This window comes from Eptatretus burgeri, chromosome 17, assembly GCF_056783735.1.
Source record: "Eptatretus burgeri isolate ZD-2024b chromosome 17, Ebu_testis_v1, whole genome shotgun sequence".
Lineage (NCBI taxonomy): Eukaryota > Metazoa > Chordata > Myxini > Myxiniformes > Myxinidae > Eptatretus > Eptatretus burgeri.
In genome coordinates, this window is record NC_140977.1 from 2,868,353 (window position 1) to 2,890,188 (window position 21,836).

Sequence of the window (21,836 nt, forward strand, 5' to 3'; positions counted from 1 at the left end):
TTTGAGATTTGTATATTCATTGGAATTGTCTGTGTTTTCCCCACGCCCAAACCCACACCACCATCCCGTCGAATCGCCCCGGATCCCTCTTCTTGCCGAGTCTTGTTAATGTATTAATTAAGTGATTTAATTATTAAATGATTATATGCTGAAATCAAACTCTGTAAATAGGAAAATAAAATCTTACCTCAATAGATAAAAGGTTTGAATCCAGTTCATCAACTTGAAGGTTTAGTTCCATACAAGTAGTAGAACTCCAAGGAACTCCAAAGTCATCCCACTCAAGCTCAGCACAGCAGTCTATTCTCAGTAAAAGTAAAAATATGTTTAAATTCAGTCTGGGTTTCAAGCATTTATATAGAAAGACTGGTTGGTGTGGTTTCCTTTGGAAATTCCCTGGGCAAGCCCAGGCAAGCCTTGTGAGTCAAAGATTAACTGGAAATGATTTAAGAGGAGGTGGTCGTCACAAGAAGGTGGAGCTTAGGAAAAGTTGGTGGGGCTTAGGAAAAGTGGGTGGAGCTTAGGGAAAGCGGATGCGGTTCATGAAAAGTGGACATGGCTGAAGAAAAAAGTGGGCGTGGCTTAAGAAAACGGGGGCGTAACTTATGTAAAAGTGGGCGTGGCTTATAAAAACAATCTGAGGCTCAGGAGGTGGTCAAACAAGAACATTGAGAGAAGTTTATCATTTATATCTGCTCAACAGAGATAACTAAACCAAGAACCAAGTTCCAAGTTATTCTTTGTGAATATACTCGATGGAAATGAATGTTAGAAGAAAATTGTTATTCCCTAAAGTAGAACATGGAAAAATATTCATTGGTTCACTCTTTGAGTAAAATGAAAATATGAAAGGACTGTGATGATGTTGGGGGGAAGAAGTGCTTCAATCAGGAAGTCTCAATTTTTCATTTGCTTGTATGGGAGGGAAGGGGTTGGGTGGGGAGGAAGTGAGTCGCCCATTTTGAGCTTTTGGGGTTTGGTTCAGATAGTTTTCTCTTTTTCCCATTCATTTGAATGGGCGTCCCAGAAGCAACATTTTACATCTACTGACGTCTTTTCTTTCATGCTAAATTGGTGACCCCGATGTGATCCAGGTCCACCTGGTGCGGAGGGTGTATAGACATGGACTGCCCACATGATTAAATTTTAAAACCTGCCAAAGGGTGCAGGAGCTCTTTGTGGGGCAATGACCACCATACCTGGCACCAACTGCCTCTGCAGACGTCCTCCTGCAGTTGGTGACCTTCCCTCTGCCTATCACTCTGCGAAGCTTGGGCGTAATATATTCTCCTGGATCACGGTCTCACGCTTCCTGGAGAAGCGCATAAATGACCCACTGCGAATTCACGAGGAACCGTTGGCAAACCTATCCGTTTTCAGGGCAGCGGCCACCTTTCCCTGGTCCGGGAGGCCGAGCAACCGCTGTGCAAACTTCTCCCTGGTCCATTCCCGAAGTGTAGAACACACGTCTTTATAGCTGCACTCACGGGAATGGCCCAGAGTCACAACGGGCTCCCCCGAGAGGGCGCGACAGACAGTTACATTTAACCGTCACGTCGCAGACCTCACCCGAGAACAGAGTGTGGAAATTTGGCCGCTGTCCCCAGAGTTCGCCAATGGCCCTTCCATTGAGCCAGGCAGGAACTTATCCACGTCCGACTCATCGGGAACACAGTGGATCGTCCGGTGGACGACCGACAAGAACTGCTGCGTGACAATGCCGCGTAAAGAAAGGTCACTGGAGGACAGCACCCGCACCGTCTGAACGACAGTATGGATGTCTGCCTCTGAAACCCGGGTGCTGGAGCCCTAATCCACCAACATACCGGCCCGCGAAAATGTAATTGTTCGAAGCGCAGACCGGAAGCTGGCAGATCTCCTTCGCCGCACTGACCACCACAGATACCAGCCTATTTACTTGTTTTTTTGTCGTCTCTCCCGCGTGCAACGCGAAAGAGAGGCAGGGCTGGACAAAGGTCTGAATTGCATCCACCCCCCGACTGAAAAGTGACAAAGAGGCACATTTAGCAGGGTTCAACTCCAGCTGTAATATATCGGCATAAACAGAGGCCACGTCAAGACGTGTTGAAAGACCCTCCCTGGTCCAACTCAGGACAACCAATTCGTCAGCATACGCCAATATAGACAATGGCTGCCCATGAATTTTGACACCATGACCTCCGGCCGCAGCAGAAGCTTGCACTGCGCACGCAATCAATTCTATCGTGAGATTGAACAGGATCGGTGACATGGGGCATCCCTGCTTCACCCCTGACGGAATAGGGACCACGCTCTTCGGACCGTCATCCGTATTAAAGGTTGTGGAAGCACCAGTATACATGTTCCGAAGGAGGTCGATCAGCTCCACAGACGCGCCCATCGTGTCCAGCGCGGAAAAAATAGGTCCATGTGGAACACTCCCGAAAGCATTACAGAGGTCCAGCCAGGCAACAAAAATATTTTTCTGGTTACGCCTGGCATTCTTCATGATGGTAATCAGCAAAAAGGAGTGCTCGAAGCAGACTTCACTGGGCCGAGAGCACTTCTGGGACTCACTCAGCATAGAATGCCAGAGCGCCCAGCTACGAAGCCGATCAGCCAGGACCACCATAAATGGTTTATAGAGGCAACTCTGGAGGGCAATTGGCCGAAAATTCTCTGGGTCCCCGGTGTCCCCTTTCTTGTGGATCAGGACCATGAAGCTGGAATACAGAGCGTGCGCAGACATCGGTTATAAATTTTAATGTCACACGACACGCTCCATCCATCCGCTTCAGGTGCTGGTACTCAACATGGTCCATGCCCAGGGCAGAGTTACTCACGCACCCAAGTCGATCAGAAATTTCCTTCTGACCAACGGGCACACTTAACACCATCCTCTCTGCACGAGCCTTGTCAGTGGAGGACACATCGGTGTGTTTGATCTTAGCCACGAAAGGTCAAGAAGAGATAACCTAAATTTTTTTGTAAAAATCCATTTAAACGAGGATCACATTTCAGCATTAGTGGCGCCGATTCGTTAAAAAACGAAAATTTCCTCAATGTCCACCCTTCGGAACCTCCTTTTCAGCCAAGAATCTCCCTTGATATTCTGATTTTAAACAATCCCGATGGATTTTATTTATTTTGTTTATCTTGGGAGGAATGTGGGATTTATTGTGTGAAGAAGAACAGGAATTGTGGAGTGAGCAGCAACATCACGTGATTTCCTCAGAGCGTCAGAGCCTCGCGCTCTGCGAAAAACCCAGCACTGCGGATCGCGATTTCAATGGAATTGGATTTTAAACACACGAGATGTGATTGCATTGTCAACGACAAGGGCACTCGGTAGCGCATACCTCTGCTCTGTAATACCTGATCCAGGAGAATATATTACGCCCAAGCTTCGCAGAGTGATAGGCAGAGGGAAGGTCACCAACTGCAGGAGGACGTCTGCAGAGGCAGTTGGTGCCAGGTATGGTGGTCATTGCCCCACAAATAGCTCCTGCACCCTTTGGCAGGTTTTAAAATTTAATCATGTGGGCTGTCCATGTCTATACAACCTCCGCACCAGGTGGACCTGGATCACATCGGGGTCACCAGTTCAGCATGAAAGAAAAGACGTCAGTAGATGTAAAATGTTGCTTCTGGGACGCCCATTCAAATGAATGGGAAAAAGAGAAAACTATCTGACCCAAGCCCCAAAAGTTCAAAATGGGAGACTCACTTCCTCCCCCTCCCATACAAGCAAATGAAAAATTGAGACTTACTGATTTAAGCACTTCTTCCCCCCCAACATAATCACAGTCCTTTCATATTTTCATTTTACTCAAAGAGCGAACCAATGAATATTTGTCCATGTTCTACTTTAGGGAATAACTTAATTTTCTTATAACATTCATTTCCATCGAGTATATTCACAAAGAATAACTTGGAACTTGGTTGTTGGTTTAAGTATCTATGTTGAGCAGATATAAATGATAAACTTCTCTCAATGTTCTTGTTTGACCACCTGCTGGTGATGCTGCTGGTGATGCTGGGACATCCTGCTGGTGATGTCAACAAGCCCTTGACCCCCCTCATTACGAGAAAGGCTGAGCACACCTGGTCGAAGACAGTGCATACCACCCCAGAAAAAATCGATTAAGTGTTTTTGAATATTTTTAATTAGCCATGCAGGTGGCTGCAAGACAATAAACCTGTGCCACAAGTTGGAAGAGACCAAATTGTTAATAACTAAAACTTTTCCATAATATGATAATTTGCACAGAAGGCCCCTCCATCTCTGAAGTCTGGAGTAGACTTTGTCTGTTAGTCCATCCCAGTTTTTCTGAATACTTTGAGCATCACCAAGGTGGACACCCAAATGGTAAACACTATTATTCTTCCAGGATAAATTGCCAGGTAGTGTTGGGAAGGAAAAATGCATTGCTAATCCAAAAAAGGAGGCATAACTCTTTGTCCAGTTTACTCTGGCTGAGCAAGCAAGGGTAAAATTATTCATAGTTTTAAGTAGTTCAGATACATCTTCTTGACATTGAATTGTAGTGCAGATATCATCTGCTTAAGCAACAACTTTTATAGCAGGTATGTCCGGAGCGACAGTGAATCCCACAAGTTTCTCACGCAATTTAACTAAAAGGGGTTCAATGGAAAGAACATAAAGGATTCCGGATAAGGGACACCCTTGCCTTATTCCTCTGGTAACAGTAAAGGGAGGAATCAACTCATTATTTATTTTGAATAAACTATAAATATTGTGATACAACAACTGAATATATGATACAAAAATATGACCAAAACCAAAACCCTTTAGGATAGCAAATAGATAACTATGATCTATACTATCAAAGGCATGCTCTTGATCAACAAAGATTAAGCCAGTACTTTTATGCAGAAGATCACACACATCAGCAATGTCACGAACAGCGCCAAGATTGTCATATATTGATCGTCCAGGCACACAACAGGTTTGATCAGGATGCACCAAAGATTGGACTACCAATTTTAAGCGAGAGGCAAGGACCTTTGAAAAAATCTTGTAGTCGGTGTTCAGTAAGGAGACAGGACGCCAGTTTCTGAGTAACTGGGTGTCTCCCTTCTTTGGTAACAAGGAAACAACGGCTCGCCGGAAACTTAGGGGGAGCTCCCCAACTTGAAAACTTTCCTTGAGTACTTCCAAAAGTTCGGGTCCGATAATGTCCCAAAAGGTTTTGCAGAATTCACAGGGGATTCCATCCAGACCAGGAGCTTTCCCGGACGCCATACTGGAAAGAGCAAGACCCAACTCCTCCAGCGTGATGGAACTCTCCAAAGACGCTCGCTGTGACTCTTGGGTAAAGGTTCAATAAAGGCTTTTGCAACATTCAAATCAATCTTTTTTGCACAGAATAAAGAAGAAAAATAATCGACTACAATTCTTTTAACCATCTTAGGGTCACTTACTATCTCTCCTTCAGGTGATTGTACAGATAATAGTTGTTGTTGAGCTTTAGTTTTCCTCTCCAAAGAGAAGAAAAACTTTGATGAAGTGTCAAAAAGATCCAAATTTTTAATCTTAAGCCGCACTAAAGCCCCTTTAGCCCTTTCGTTGACAAGACTGTGAAGAAGTTCTTTTTTAGTTATAAATTCTTTACGTAATCCTTGATTTCTGTTCAACTCAAGAGGATTTCTTTGCAATTCTAAAACCTCTTTTTCTAGAATCGTTATCCTTGAAAGACTATCCTGAGAGTGATGAAGTTTATACCGCTGACAAAAGATTTTGATGTGGATTTTTACAATATCCCACCATTGTAGCTTGCTATGAAAAGTATTTTTCCTTCCGTAAAGAGAAGTCCAAAAGATCCTAAAAGCATTGCAAAAAACAATGTCTTCCAAAAGACTAACATTTAGAGCCCAATAGGCACTCCTACGTTGAAGATAGGGAAAAGTTAATTTTAAAGAAACTAGGTGGTGATCCGAAAAGCCAGAGGGAGAAATTGCCGTAGACAATATAAAGTTCCGAAAATCATTATTAACATAAAATCTATCTAAGCGAGCGAACGATACCCTGTTATTGGAAGCTTGACACCACGAATATTGTTTAACTTTGGGGTGCTGCAATCTCCAACCATCAACCAAATTATACTTTGCTAAAATGGTCGCAAACCCTTTTGCACTCTCAGGGTGAGGTTCTGAGCCATTACGGTCCAGAGCTGGCTCCAAGGTACAATTAAAATCACCAGTGAGGGACACGAGGCCACTAAAATCAATCTGGGATAAACAATCATCAAGAATGGAAAAATATTCGTTTCTTTTTGCAGGATTACTTGGGACATAAGCATTTAATAGTGTGATTTTATAGCCTCCATAAGAAAAAACCACAAAAGCCAAATGACCTTGCATGAATTCGTGAAAAACAATTTGGTCCGATGAAAGACTTGATCGAAACCAGAAAGCAACTCCTGCACTGCAGCAATCAAAGGAACTGAAAAACCAAGAACCCCTTATTGTGGTTTGCCACTCTGCAGAACAAGTCGGTCCACAACGCACATCCTGAAGAAGAGCTACATCAATATGCTTTTGATCAAGTAACAGTCGAACATGTGTTTTACGTATAGGGGCGCGCCCCCATTTATGTTTAAACAAGCAAGAGACAGAACCATTTTAGTATTTTATAGGTGGGTACTGGTTACTGAAGTTCTTTCCTTGCCAGAGTTACATATTTCCTCAATCTGTGTACGTGGGATTCATTGGCGCCATAGGCTGCCGGATTTTTAGTAATAAGGGATGCGGTAAGCATAAATTTATCGAGTTCCGGAAAGAAATCGGTTAGTTTAATTTTTTTCCGAAAGGTGTTGTGGAGGAACTTGATCACCTTCGCAGGAGCAGGGGCATTTAAGCCCTTGCGGTCTTGTGAATCTCCATCTGCACCATCCAACTCAGAAGAATCTGATATTGAACAAGTATCATCGGAATCACATGACTCGTGTTCAATTTCAGCTTCCTTTTTCTTAACAGATATAGCAGACATTGGAAATGGTTTCACGAAAAAGGAATCCTCAGGAAGCAGATTTCCTTCTAACTTTTCAGGTGTCTGCTTCAAAGTCACTGAGGCAATGGGTGTGGCTGTAGATGTGACAGGCAGTTCTATGGTACTCGGTGCAATTACAGTTTGGTGAGATTGTTCTGTGGTGTTAGGCACAACTATAGTTTGGACAGATGGCTCTGAGTTATTAGGCTCTACTGTAGTCTGAACTGCTGGTTCTGAGGTATTAGGCACGACTATGGTTTCAACAGTTGGTTCTTGGGTCTTAGACACAATCTCCGCATGAACATCCTGCTTCAGTGTATGACTACCTACTGTATGTCCAGAACAAGTTTCGTCTCCGCCTGGGACATCTACTGATGGTTTGTTTTGAAGCTCCAGAGTCTCCTCGTCATCACATGTGAGAGGGCAGGCATAAACATCTGAAGGATTTTGGTTACTCTCTTTCCGATTGAGTGAAACCCTCTTCACAGCGACTGCTTCCGCATTTGAAGAAGGTTCGACTACAACTGCACTTTGGTGCCTTCGTTTTCCTCGTGTCACCCAACCAGACTCATTTTTTCCATTTGTTTGATTTTCAGAGTTTTCCCCTGCCTCAGTAGACACCCCAGTGACCTTAGGTTCATTTACATTTTCAACTTTACTTGATTCTTTTTCAACGCCCCTTGGGCATTCATTTTCAATGTGACCATACTGTCCACATTTGTAACACACTAAAGTCTGTGATGTGGCAAAGATGCGGTAAGTCAACTTTTCATGTTCAATTTTTAACATCACGTCTAGCTCACGAATGTTTGGCTTCGGAATAATAAATAGTTGACGTCGAAAGGAAAGAATATGTTTTGTACTGTGGTCCTTAAAGCGAACAGGAATGAAAGTTATTTTTGAAACCACAGTGCCATACTGTTCTAAAGCAGCCTTCACCTGCTCGTTTTTTATGAAGGGAGGAATATTTGACAGGAGTACCTTCATCGATGGAACATCGAGGGGTGATATGAAGAGGAATATATCCGGCTCCACAGTCAGTCCTGACTCCACAAGCTGCGCCACCATTTCCTCTTTAGCGACGAAGATAACAACACGCTGATTCATTCTCGATGCAGCTATTACACTATGCATGCCGATTAATTTTCCGACACACAAAACAACTTTTTCAACTGAGATTTCGGGTGGTGGCGTACACGAAAACCCATTTTTCTGACTTAAAGACTCTAACAGCTCAACGGTCACCATGATTTAGGCGCAATAACACTCAATGCCTCGGGGGGAAAAAAAAAAAATATATATATATATATATATATATATATATATATATATATATATATATATATATATATATATATATATATATATGTTGTGGTTGACGAAATTCGCAAACCACCATTCAGGTCCCTTAGGTGAGATATCTCGGTAAGTATATGTGTAGTTAGGCCCAAACCCGTTGTTTAGAGGGAATAAATGTCATTTATGCGGGCTGCGACCCTTTTAGATAGCCGTTTTTCTTTTACTATCTTTATTTTGGACCAGCCGCCATTACTACCACCACCAACCACGTCTCAACAGCCATCACACAACAACCACCAACCACAACGCCGCTTCACAACAACAGCCACGACCTTTACCGTCACAACTCGCCCTCACAACCATCGCATCACCGTCATTCCCACGCCGCTTGTGGGCACCGATACTGGACTCGTGCAGGGCGCGCACCGAGCAGGGGTGCAAAAGCGCCGGCCTTTCCGAAGAAAACGGATCAAAAACGACTCACGCCCACTTCTGTTCCGTCCTATCGGTGAGCGTGGGGCGATTTGGCCCCGCCTCCAGGTACGTTGGAGTGTGGTCGCTATATGCAAATTCATGGATCAAAAAGCATTCACGCCCACTTTTCCTCGGTCCAATGGGGAGCCAGTTAGAGGTGAAGGGTCGGAGGTAAAGGGTCGAAGGTGAAGGAGCGAGGCCACGGGGGATATAAACGACCGCGTTCGTCAGTCAAGGAGAGTGGTCGGTGGAGCTGGGAAGAAGTGGTAGTACTCAGAGTGAAGAGGACGGAGCTGTGGAGATGTGGCGGCGGCGAAGGCGGTCGAGGGGGTGCTCGTGTCGGAGTCGGGGAGCTGCGGAGGGAGAGGCCGGCGGCGCGACCGAGGTCGTGGTGGAGACGCTCGTCGTGGGACCCGAGACAGGGAGATATCCATCCCCGAGCATCAACAACCCCTCCTGTTTCCCCCCGCGCTGAGATAGTGCGAGAAGGGGGCCCCGTCCCGTTAGTTCCCGGCGTTAGTCCGAGAGGGTCACGACGGGATTGTCCGTCCGGTGGGCGACGTGCAGCGATTCGAGTTACGTGGCCGTTCGCACGCCGGCGGGCGCGAATTCGCAACAATATATATATATATATATATATATATATATATATATATATATATATATATATATATATATATAGATAGATATATAGATATATATATATATATATATATATATATATATATATATATATATATATATATATTAAAAAACCAATACACAAGCGACGCTGGCGAATGGAGGAAATTAATAATAATACAAATGATAATAATATGGACGCGGTCCAAGAATCATTTAAAGGAGCCAAAGCGATGGCAAAAACTAACAAAACCCGTCGGATGGAAACCAGGCCTCAAAACCGGGAGGGGTTCTGAGAAACCCGAACTCCACCTACCGTGCGCGCTCTCTTTCTCTCTCTCACTCAATGGAAAAGAGAAAACAAGGAGAAAGGGGGTCAAGAAAACGAAAACTAAAACATTTAGACGATGAGAAGAGGGAGAGGAGAAAGCAACACAGGCTCCGCGCGTACCGCCAGGAACTGAGCAACAGGTCTTCGCGATTGCACGCACGTGCCAAGCGAGCAACAGCTGTGGAGAGAGAGAGAGAGAGAGAGAGAGAGAGAGAGAGAGAGAGAGAGAGAGAGAGAGAGAGAGAGAGAGAGAGAGAGAGAGAGAGAGAGAGAGAGAGAGAGAGAGAATTTCTCACTTTCTTTTGACTTATCCAACGTCAGGGGGTGTGAAAGGTCTTCCAACCACTGAGACACATTATGCCATTTAATTATCTTCAAAATTATTGAAGATCTATAAGGATTTCATTCATATTCTGCCATTCTTCCTGATATTCGTCGGCTTCATTTTCAACATAAGTTATCAACGATGTTATTGGGGACAATCTGTCAGAAAAAAAATATTATTAGTCATATAGTAATTTAATTCTGTATAAAACAACAAATAATGAATTGGTTTAAGGATCTCACCTCTCCCCTTGTGAAAAAAGATTGATCTGCAAGGTCGGAGTTCTCCTCTGAATCCTCCATACTCTGAATAAAACAAGCCAAAGCTCGCGTTAAAAGAGGACAAGTTGATGACATCACGGAAATGAGAAAACAATGGGTTTTTTTCAGGTTTGTCTCTCAAAGGAAATGAATTGCATTTTTGCTTCAGGCGAGGGAGCTTGGCTGACTCATTTTGACACAAAAATAAAACCGGTTGCTTCAAATGATTTTGAGAAGAACTTTCAGAAAATAAATATCATATTTTCATAAAATCATAAATAATGTTGAATTCGGAAAGACGATGAAAAATATAAGGAATCGACAAATGATATGTGGATCAGGATGTGATCAAACAAGAGCATTCAGAGAAGTTTATCATTTATATCTGCTCAACAGAGATAACTAAACGAAGAACCAAGTTCCAAGTTATTCTTTGTGAATATACTCGATGGAAATGAATGTTAGAAGAAAATTAAGTTATTCCCCAAAGAAGAACATGGACAAATATTCATTGGTTCGCTCTTTGAGTAAAATGAAAATATGAAAGGAATGTGATTATGTTGGGGGGAAGAAGTGCTTGAATCAGTAAATCTCAATTCTTCATTTCCTTGTGTGGGAGGGGGAGGAAGTGAGTCTCCCATTTTGAGCTTTTGGAGCTTGGGTCAGATAGTGTTCGCTTTTTCCCATTCATTTGAATGGGCGTCTCAGAAGCAACATTTTACATCTACTGACGTCTTTTCTTCCATGCTGAACTGGTGACCCTGATGTGATCCAGGTCCACCTGGTGCGGAGGTTGTATAGACATGGACAGCCCACAGGATTAAATTTTAAAACCTGCCAAAGGGTGCAGGAGCTCTTTGTGGGGCAATGACCACCATACCTGGCACCAACTGCATCTGCAGACATCCTCCTGCAGTTGGTGACCTTCCCTCTGCCTATCAGTCTGCGAAGCTTGGGCGTAATATGTTCTCGTGGATCAGGTATTACAGAGCAGAGGTATGCGCTCTACCGAGTGCCCTTGTAGTTGACAATGTAATCACATCCCAGGTGTTTAAAATCCAATTCCATTGAAATCGCGATCCGGAGTGATGGGTTTTTCGCACAGCGCGAGGTTCTGACGCTCTGAGGAAATCACGTGATGTCGCTGCTCACTCCACAATTCCTGTTATTCTTTACACAATAAATCCTACATTTCTCCCAAGATAAACTAAATAAATAAATTCCATCGGGCTTGTTTAAAATCATAATATCAAGGGAGATTCAGGGCTGAAAAGGAGGTTCCGAAGGGCGGACATTTCGAGGGAATTTTTTTTTTTTATTTTTTTTTTACGAATCGGCGCCACTGATGCTGAAATGTGATCCTCGTTTAAAAGGATTTCTATAAAAGTTTTAAAGTTATCGCTTCTCGGCCTTCGATGGCTAAGATCAAGTGAACAGAGTTCGCCCCTCCGTTGCCGGTATCGCTGGGCCTTCGGGTAATCGACTGCCGAGACGACGGCTGGCTGAGGCTAGCGCTGATTCTAGACAGGTGCCCCAAGTTACTACAAAGGATGCACCGGGTCCGGTCGTCCCGGCCGAGAGCTATGGCTCTGACGACGGGGCGGCCGGCCCGCGTATTGTAAATATGAGTGGAATCGGTGGTAGTAGGCGGCGGTCGTTCCGGAGGTCCTGGTCACCAGTTTTGGGTTGCCCCTCTGGAGGGCAGGCTGATCTGATTCTGGAGTCTAGCCGGGTCTTCGAGCCCCTTGTGGGTGTCCCCCTCTTGGAACAACAATTAGTTGCCTGCAGTGAGTCTCCGGTGCTGCCCATCACCGAGGGTTCCCCTGTCGGGGTTATCCCCCGATGTGATGAGGAAACATCCCGGGTTCTTGACTGCTTGGTATCAGCTGTTCTCGAGGCCCCCGAGGGGCCTGCTTTCGAGAAGGCTTGTGACAGTTTTTTGCAGGTGGCGGGTGCTGGGGCTGGGGGGGGGGGGTTGAGCGGTAGTGTGGAGAGGGCGGAGGGCCGCGGTGGGGCGGGGGGGCTTGAGCCCGCGGGTGCGACTGAGGCTGCGGCCCCGCCCGCTTTGGTTGCCGACCGGTCTCGAGTTCCCCCGCCCCGGCGCGACGCTCCCCCGGCTCCACGGCCTGTCTCCCCTCCCCCAGGTGTTGATGCTGGCCCTAGCTTTCCTGAGTATTGGGTCGGTCAGTTGAGGAACGCGGTGTTGTGGGAGGAGTTTGAAAAGGTCTGCGATGCGTTTGCCAATGCCCTGGTTGACCGTTGCCGACCGCGGCGTGGTGGACGCGGTGCAGACGCCCCCACGCACCCAAGTCGTCCCCGACCTGACCGTCCCGGTATGGCGGGTGCTTCCGGGCTGAGGTATGACCCCCAGGAGGCCAGTCGCCTTCAGAAGCTGTACAGGCACAGCAGAAAGCGTGCCTTTAGGGTGGTCCTCGGGAAAGCTGAGGATAGATATTCTGGTGGGAGGGAACCCGTGGAGGCTTTTTTCTCCCGGGTGTTCTCCGCCAAGAATGTCGACCCAGCGGTCATTTCCCGGGAGTTCTCCAAACATGTGTCATCCACTGACGAGGCTCGTGCGGAGGGGGCAGCGTTAAGTGCGCCCATTGGTCAGAGAGAGATCTCTGCCCGACTTGGGCGCATGAGTAACTCTGCCCCGGGACCGGACCGTGTTGAGTACCAGCACCTGAAGCGAATGGATGGGGCGTGTCGTGTGACATTGGAAATTTTTAACCGATGTCTGCGCTCGCTCCGTATCCCCGCTTCATGGAAGCAGGCCACCACGGTCCTGATCCACAAGAAAGGGGACACCGGGGACCCAGAAAATTTTCGGCCGATTGCCCTCCAGAGTTGCCTCTATAAACTGTTTATGGCGGTTCTGGCTGATCGGCTTCGCAGCTGGGCGCTCCGGCATTCAATGCTGAGTGAGGCCCAGAAGTGCTCTCGGCCCAGTGAAGGCTGCTTCGAGCACTCCTTTTTGCTAAACACCATAATGAAGGACGCCAGGCGGAATCAGAAGAATATTTTTGTTGCCTGGCTGGACCTTCGGAATGCGTTTGGGAGTGTTCCACATGGAGCTATTTTTGCCGCACTGGACACGATGGGCGCGTCTGCGGAGCTGATCGACCTGCTTCGAGATGTTTACACTGGTGCCTCCACTACCTTTAATACGGACGATGGCCCGACTAGCGAGGTCCCTATATTGTCAGGGGTGAAGCAGGGATGCCCCATATCGCCGATCCTGTTCAACCTCACGATCGAATTGATTGTGCGCGCGGTGCAGGCTTCTGCTGCGGCCGGAGGTCACGGCGTCAAAATTCATGGGCAACCGGTGTCTATATTGGCATATGCTGATGACCTGGTTGTCCTGAGTGGGACCAGGGAGGGTCTTTCGACCCTTCTTGAAGTGGCCTCTGTTAATGCTGATGTGTTGCAGCTGGAGTTTAAGCCTGCTAAGTGTGCCTCTCTGTCACTTTTCTGTCGTGGGGGGGTCAGGGTCGGTGATGTGTTATTCTCGATTCAGGGTCGAACCATGCCAGCTCTGAGTAGCGAGGAGCATTATCGCTACCTCGGGACCCCCATCGGTGTGTATAGAGATGATGAGGACGTCTGCTCATTGGTTACCAACATGATGGCGGACATCCTCAAAATTAAACAATCATTGCTAGCACCATGGCAAAAGTTGGATGCGATTCAGACCTTTGTCCAGCCCTGCCTCTCTTTCGCGTTGCGCGCGGGAGAGACGACCAAGAAACAAGTTAATAGGCTGGTGTCTGCGGTGGTCAGTGCGGCGAAGGAGATCTGCCAGCTTCCGGTCCGCGCTTCTAATAATTATATTTTCGCGGGCCGGGACGTTGGCGGATTAGGGCTTCAACACCCGGGGTCGGAGGCAGACATCCAAACTGTCGTTCAGACGGTGCGGATGCTGTCCTCCAGTGACCTTTCCTTACGCGGCATTGCCACGCAGCAGCTCTTGTCGGTCGTCCACCGGACGATCCGCTGTGTTCCCGTTGAGTCGGACGTGGATAAGTTCCTGTCTGGCTCGATGGAAGGGCCATTGGCGAACTCCGGGTACAGCGGCCAAATTTCCACGCTCTGGTCTCGGGTGAGGTCCGCGACGCGGCGGTTAAATGTGACTGTCCGTCGTGCCCTCTCAGGGGAGCCCGTTGTGACCCTGGGCCATTCCCGAGAGTGCAGCTCTAAAGACGTGTGTTCTGCACTTCGGGAGTGGACCAGGGAGAAGTTTGCACAGCGGTTGCTCGGCCTCCCGGACCAGGGAAAGGTGGCCGCTGCACTGAAAACGGATAAGTTTGCCAACGGTTCCTCGTGGATTCGCAGTGGTTCGTTTATGCGCTTCTGTGATTGGAGGTTTGTGCATCGGGCAAGGCTGAACTGTGTCCCGACTAATGCTGTGACCCATCGATGGAATCCCGCTGCCCCCCAGGGGTGTCGGCGGTGTTGCTATCCCCGGGAGACTCTGGCTCACATTGTTGACCATTGTCCCCCGGGTATGGTACCCATTCGCCGCCGTCACAACATGATCCAGAGTGGCCTGGTCAAGGCCATTCGTCATGGGGACGTATATGTAGATCAACATGTTCCCGGTGATCCCTCCCCACATGAAAGACCAGACATCACTGTGGTCGAGGGAAATAAAATCACAATTGTTGACATTGCTGTCCCCTTTGACAATGGTTCCGATGCCCTTGCCACTTGCGCAGCTGCAAAGAGGGAAAAGTACGAAGGCCTGCGTAAAGCATTGGTGGCTAAGGGCAAGGATGTCCAGGTGCTTGGGTTCATAGTGGGGGCACTGGGATCGTGGTTCCCTGGAAATGAGTCGGCCCTGAACCGGTTGGGAATCTCCCGGTCTTACCGGAAGCTGATGCGTCGGCTTTGTTGTATTGATGCCATCAAGGGATCCCGGGATATTTATATTGAGCACATGTCGGGCCATCGTCAGTATGAAGAGGTTTGAGGTTGGTACTTCCCTATTTCCCTTCCTCCCCTCTTTCCTCCCCCCCCCCTTTTTTTTTTTTTTTTTTTTTTTTGTATGGTGTGCATGGTTTCTATGTTTGTCTAAGTGAATGGATCTTGCCAAACGGACGAGAAGCGCAAATCTCCATTTTTGGACTGGTCCCCTTTCTTTTTATGGCTTGGTGCCCTTAATTGGTCCTTGGGGGTTGTGTTCTTTTTATTTTGACATTCCCCCAGGGGCCTATTTCTATTCTCTTTTTGATTCTAACGGTGTGGAGGAATTTTATCCTCAGTGTCTATTCCTTTTTTAACTTTTTAATTTTGGTCTTTTATAAATTTTTAATAAATCTGTTCTTATCGGTTTAGTAGCTGATATGTCCCGCAATGCGGGACTCGTCTATTAAATGGATTTTTGGAATTGGGAGTTGCATTAGGGGCTTGCTCCGTCGACTCCATGCATTGACCTGGTATTGCAGTCCCTCCAGGAACGGTGCACCCCTTTTGGGGGAAATTACAAACAAAGAAAAGATTATTGTATGTCATGCAGTGGTTTGGAGGTTTCACTCTTTAATGGTCTTCACATCTATATCTGAGTTTATAATGGGAAAGGTCCATGGTGAGTCCGAGTTGGCGAGCGTGCGTTTCTCATGTCCTTGGACTGGGTGTACAGAAGGTTCTCTGTGCACGTTTCCGTGCGTTCAAATCTTCCATTACAATGGTGCATCGGGTTGAGGGTGCTGTCAATGTACGAGACAGTTTAAACTGTTGCTTCGATGATGGATCTTCACCCAATCATTTACCCGAGGACATCTTCCATCTGCCTGGAAGTCAGCTGGTGTCACCTTCGTTCGCAAACTTCTTCCTCTTCTTAACACCCACAATTATTCCCACACTCTTGCGAGGTTGGTGGCCTGGGTGGGCGATGAAGTTTGATAAGTCTTTCATGAACTGGCTGGCCAAGACGCACATTCAACTAAGGTTTGGACAGGAATTTCTAATTTGGCCAGGGTGCCGGCAATAGCTTGCCGACTCTTTCAACGTCCACCAACTAATGCTGGCAGATGAGAGTCACGTTTAACGCCCATCCGAGGGACAGCGCACACATTAATGAAACACCAGGATGGTAGTTTATAGCTTGGTCAGGAATGCAACCCAGGCTCGACACGAGACAGTTTGGAGGCGAGTGTGCGTACCTCTCGGCTGTCCATTGACTAGATCTCTGATGTCATCATTCTTCTCTCGAATCTAAACAAAGGGATCAATGTGGAAAAAAATGATTCATAGAGATTCTTGTGACGAGGAAACAAACAAGCTGAGCAATCGTGACTCAACAATAGGCTTTATGACGTCACTAAGTTATACCTCGCGTCATCATATGAGGGTGGAATCCCCCAAAAGGGATGAAGTCGTGAAGACGTTTTTAATTCTCTCAAAACACCAGCGAAGGAGAAATTCTCCAAATATCCAAAGCAAGATACCACTTGCTTCTTGAGATATTGCATCTGATCAACATTGGAACCTCTACAGGATGGATGTGGATGTGGATACCACTTGCTTCTTGAGGTATTGCATCTGATCAACATTGGAATGCATGGACTCACCATGGACGTCATCATGCATGGACTCACCATGGACCTTTCCCATTATAAACTCAGATATAGATGTGAAGACCATAAAAGAGTGAAACCCCCAAACCACTGCATGACATACAATAATATTTTCTTTGTTTATAATTTTCCCCAAAAGGGGTGAACCATTCCTGGAGGAACTGCAATACGAGGACGATGCATGGAGCGAACGGAACAAGCCCCGAATGCAACTCCCAATACCAAAAATCCATTTAATAGTCTCGTCCCACATTGCAGGACATATCAGCTGCGAAACTGATAAGAATAGATTTATTTAAAAAATTTCAAAAGACCAAAATTAAAAAGTTAAAAGAGAATAGACAATGAGGATAAAATTCCTCCACACCGTTAGAATCAGAAAAAGAATAGAAAGAGGCCCCTGGGGGAATGTCAAAATAAAAAGTACACAACCCCCAAGGACCAGTTAAGGGCACCAGGCCATAAAAAGAAGGGGGGCCAGTCCAAAAATAGAAATTTGCACTTCTCAACCGTTTGGCAAGATCCATTCACTTAGACCCGAGGTCGGCAACCCGCAGCCCGTGGGCCAAATGCGGCCCACGAGCTCCTCCCGTGCGGCCCGCGGCGCCTTGTCCGGATTTCCATTAGGTGCGACCCGCGAAACATTTTTCTGAACAGACGGCAAATTTAACATATGTGGACATATGATTCTTCCACATACATCACAGTCTCTGTACGTCACAATAAATTATTTTCGCTTCTTGTCCACTTAACCAGGACCAGGAGGCTCTGTGCGCAAAGTCTGTGACCATTACGGAGGTCATGACTGTAGTCGTCAGGGCGGTGAAATTTGTTTGCGCCCATGCTCTCACCCACAGACAGTTCCGCGATCTCCTGGCTGATGCTGAGGCAGAGTTCGGCGACCTGATCGACTTCTGCGAGGTCCGTTGGCTCAGCCGAGGAAAGATGTTGGAGAGTCTTCAGCCTGAGGGATGAGCTGGCGTCTTTCCTGCGGGAGAAGGGCAATCCTGTCCTTCAGTTCGAGGATCCCACATGGGTGTGTGACCTCGGGTTCCTGGTGGACATTACTAGACATCTAAACGAGCTGAACATCCATCTGCAGGGTAAAGGTGTCTTGGTACCTGACCTCCTCGCCTTCGTGAAGGCATTCGAATGCAAACTTCGCCTGTGGGAGCATCAGCTCAACCAGAACAAATTCACTCACTTCGCCCGATTGGCTGAGCTGCGCCCGACCCCCGCTGCCTGCCGTCGCTACGCCGCTGCCCTGTTTGAGCTGCGAGGCGAGTTCGAGAGACGCTTCAAAGATGTGCGCGCCTGTGAGAAAGAGTTCAAGCTATTCTCCGCTCCCTTTGATGTGGATTCTGTGGATGTGGCTGACGACCTTCAGCTGGAGCTCATTGAGCTCCAGTGCTCAGAGAGCCACCGCGCAAAGTTTGCTCTTTTGTCGCCAATGAAGTTCTGGCACTCGCTCTCAGCCTCCCGTGCTTTCCCGGCTCTTGTTATGGAGGCTCTGCACTTAGCTTCATTGTTCGGGTCCACATACTCTTGAGAGCAGCTGTTCAGTCGCATGAAGCTGACGAAGAACAAGACAAGAGCACAGCTTACAGACGCTCATCTTCAAGACGTCCTCCTCCTGGCCTCCTCCTCCATCAAGCTGGACATTGACTCTCTGTCTGCATCAAAGAATCACCAGCCTTCACATTAATTGTTTCACATTGTGATTACTACAAGTCTGAAGGTTCAATTTACAATTACATTTATTATTATTTGATTTTTAGGTGTGTTTGTTATTTTTTCGGGTTGGGAGGGGGGTGCGGCACGCGAGGTGGCCCGAACGTGGCCCAGTGGCCCGCGGCCTGGTTTAGGTTGCCGACGCCTGACTGAGACAAACATGAAAACCATCCACCACCATACAAAAAAAAATATACATTAAAAAAATGGGGGGGGTCAAAGAGGGGGAGGAAGGGAAATGGGGGAGTACCAAACTCAGACCTCCACATACTGACGATGGCCCAAGATATGCTCAATGTAAATATCCTGGGATCCACTAATAGCATCAATGCAACATAGCCGACGCATCAGCTTCCAGGAAGACAGGGAGATTCCCAACCGGTTCAGGGCCGATTCATTACCAGGGAACCACGATCCCAGTGCCCCCACTATGAACCCAAGCACCTGGACATCCTTGCCCTCAGCCACCAACGCATTACGCAGTCCTTCATATTTTTCCCTCTTTGCAACTGCGCAAGTGGCAAGGACATCAGGACCATTGTCAAAGGGGACAGCAACGTCAACAATTGTGATTTTATTTCCCTCCACCACAGTGATATCTGGTCTTTCATGTGGGGAGGGATCACTTGGGACATGCTGGTCAACAGATACGTCCCCATGATGAATGGCCTTGACCAGGCGACTCTGGATCATGTTGTGTCGGCGGCGAATGGATACCATACCCGGGGGACAATGGTCAACAATGTGAGCCAGAGTCTCCCGGGGATAGCAACACCGCCGACACCCCTGGGGGGCAGCGGGATTCCACCGATGAGTCACAGCATTAGTCGGGACACAGTTCAGCCTTGCCCGATGCACAAACCTCCAATCACAGAAGCGCATAAACGAACCACTGCAAATCCATGAGGAACCGTTGGCAAACTTATCCATTTTCAGTGCAACGGCCACCTTTCCCTGGTCCGGGAGGCCGAGCAACCTCTGTGCAAACTTCTCCCTGGTCCATTCCCGAAGTGCAGAACACACGGCTTTAGAGTTACACTCACGGGAATGGCCCAGGGTCACAACGGGCTTCCCTGAAAAGGCACGACGGACAGTCACATTCATCCGCCGCGTCGCGGACCTCACCCGAGATCAGAGTGTGGAAATTTGGCCGCTGTACCTAGAGTTCGCCAATGGCCCTTCCATCGAGCCAGACAGGAACTTATCCACGTCCGACTCAATGGGGACACAGTGGATCGTCCGGTGGACGACGGACAAGAGCTGCTGCGTGGCAATGCCGCGTAAAGAAAGGTCACTGGAGGACAGCATCCGCACCGTCTAAACGACAATTTGGATGTCTGCCTCCGACCCCGGGTGTTGAAACCCTAATCCGCCAACATCCCGGCCCGCAAAAATGTAATTATTAGAGGCGCGGACCGGAAGCTGGCAGATCTCCTTCGCTGCACTAACCACCGCAGATACCAGCCTATTTACTTGTTTTTTGGTCGTCTCTCCCGCGCGCAGCGCCAAAGAGAGGCAGGGCTGGACAAAAGTCTGAATTGCATCCAACTTCTGCCATGGTGCTAACAATGATTGTTTAATTTTGAGGACGTCCGCAATCATGTTGGTAAGCAATGAGCAGATGTCCTCATCATCTCTGTACACACCGATGCGGGTCCCGAGGTAGCGATAATGCTCCTCGCTACTCAAAGCTGGCATGATTCGACCCTGAATCGGGAATGACACATCACCGACCCTGACCCCCTCACGACAGAAAAGTGACAAAGAGGCGCACTTAGCAGGCTTAAACTCCAGCTGCAACACATCAGCATTAACAGAGGCCACTTCAAGAAGGGTCGAAAGACCCTCCCTGGTCCCACTCAGGACAACCAGGTCATCAGCATATGCCAATATAGACACCGGCTGCCCATGAATTTTGACGCCGTGACCTCTGGCCACAGCAGAAGCCTGCACCATGCGCACAATCAATTCGATCGTGAGGTTGAACAGGATCGGCGATATGGGGCATCCCTGCTTCACCCCTGACAATATAGGGACCTCGCTAGTCGGGCCATCATCCATATTAAAGGTAGTGGAGGCACCAGTGTATACATCCCAAAGCAGGTTGATCAGCTCCGCAGACACGCCCATCGTGTCGAGTGCGGCAAAAATGTGGAACACTCCCAAAAATGTGGAAGCTCCATGTGGAACACTCCCAAAAGCATTACGAAGGTGCAGCCAGGCGACAAAAATATTCTTCTGATTACGCCTGGCGTCCTTCATTATGGTGTTTAACAAAAAGGAGTGCTCAAAGCAGCCTTCACTGGGCCGAGAGCACTTCTGGGCCTCACTCAGCATTGAATGCCGGAGCGCCCAGCTGCGGAGCCGATCAGCCAGAACCGCCATAAACAGTTTGCAGAGGCAACTCTGGAGGGCAATTGGCCGAAAATTCTCTGGGTCCCCGGTGTCCACTTTCTTGTGGATCAGGACCGTGGTGGCCTGCTTCCATGAAGCTGGGATGCGGAGTGAGCGCAGACATCGGTTAAAAATTTCCAATGTCACGCGACATGCCCCATCCATCCGCTTCAGTTGCTGGTAATCAACACGGTCCGGTCCTAGGGCAGAGTTACTCATGCGCCCAAGTCGGGCAGAGATCTCTCTCTGACCAATGGGCGCACTTAACGCCGCCCCCTCCACACGAGCCTCGTCAGTGGATGACACATGTTTGGAGAATTCCCGGGAAATGACAACTGGGTCGACATTCTTGGCGGAGAACACCCGGGAGAAAAAAGCCTCCACGGATTCTCTCCCACCAGAATATCTATCCTCAGCTTTCCCGAGGACCACCCTAAAGGCACGCTTTCTGCTGTGTCTGTACAGCTTCTGCAGGCGACTGGCCTCCTGGGGGTCGTACCCAGGCCTGGGAGCACCCACCATATCCGGACGATCAGGTCGAGGATGACTTGGGTGCGTGGGGGCGTCTGCATTGCGTCCACCACGCCGTGGTCGGCAGCGGTCAACCAGGCACTGGCGAATGCATCGCAGACCTTTTCAAACTCCTCCCACAACACCGCGTTCCACAGCTGACCAACCCAATACTCAGGGAAGCTTGGGCCAGCATCAACACCTGGGGGAGGGGAGACAGGCCGTGGAGCCGGAGGAGCGCCGTGTCGGGGCGGGGGAGCTCGAGACCGGTCGGCAACCGAAGCGGGCGGAGCCGCAATTTCAGCCGCACCCGCGGGTTCAA

At 48.1% G+C, this 21,836-nt stretch overlaps 2 pseudogenes; one reads left to right on the top strand and one right to left on the bottom strand.

The window, feature by feature from the left end:
* The first annotated feature begins 15,596 nt into the window (after positions 1 to 15,596).
* Positions 15,597 to 15,773, top strand: LOC147009109 (U2 spliceosomal RNA; annotated as a pseudogene).
* A 1,242-nt stretch (positions 15,774 to 17,015) lies between these two features.
* On the bottom strand, positions 17,016 to 17,196 carry LOC147009110 (U2 spliceosomal RNA; annotated as a pseudogene).
* Between the last annotated feature and the right edge of the window lie 4,640 nt (positions 17,197 to 21,836).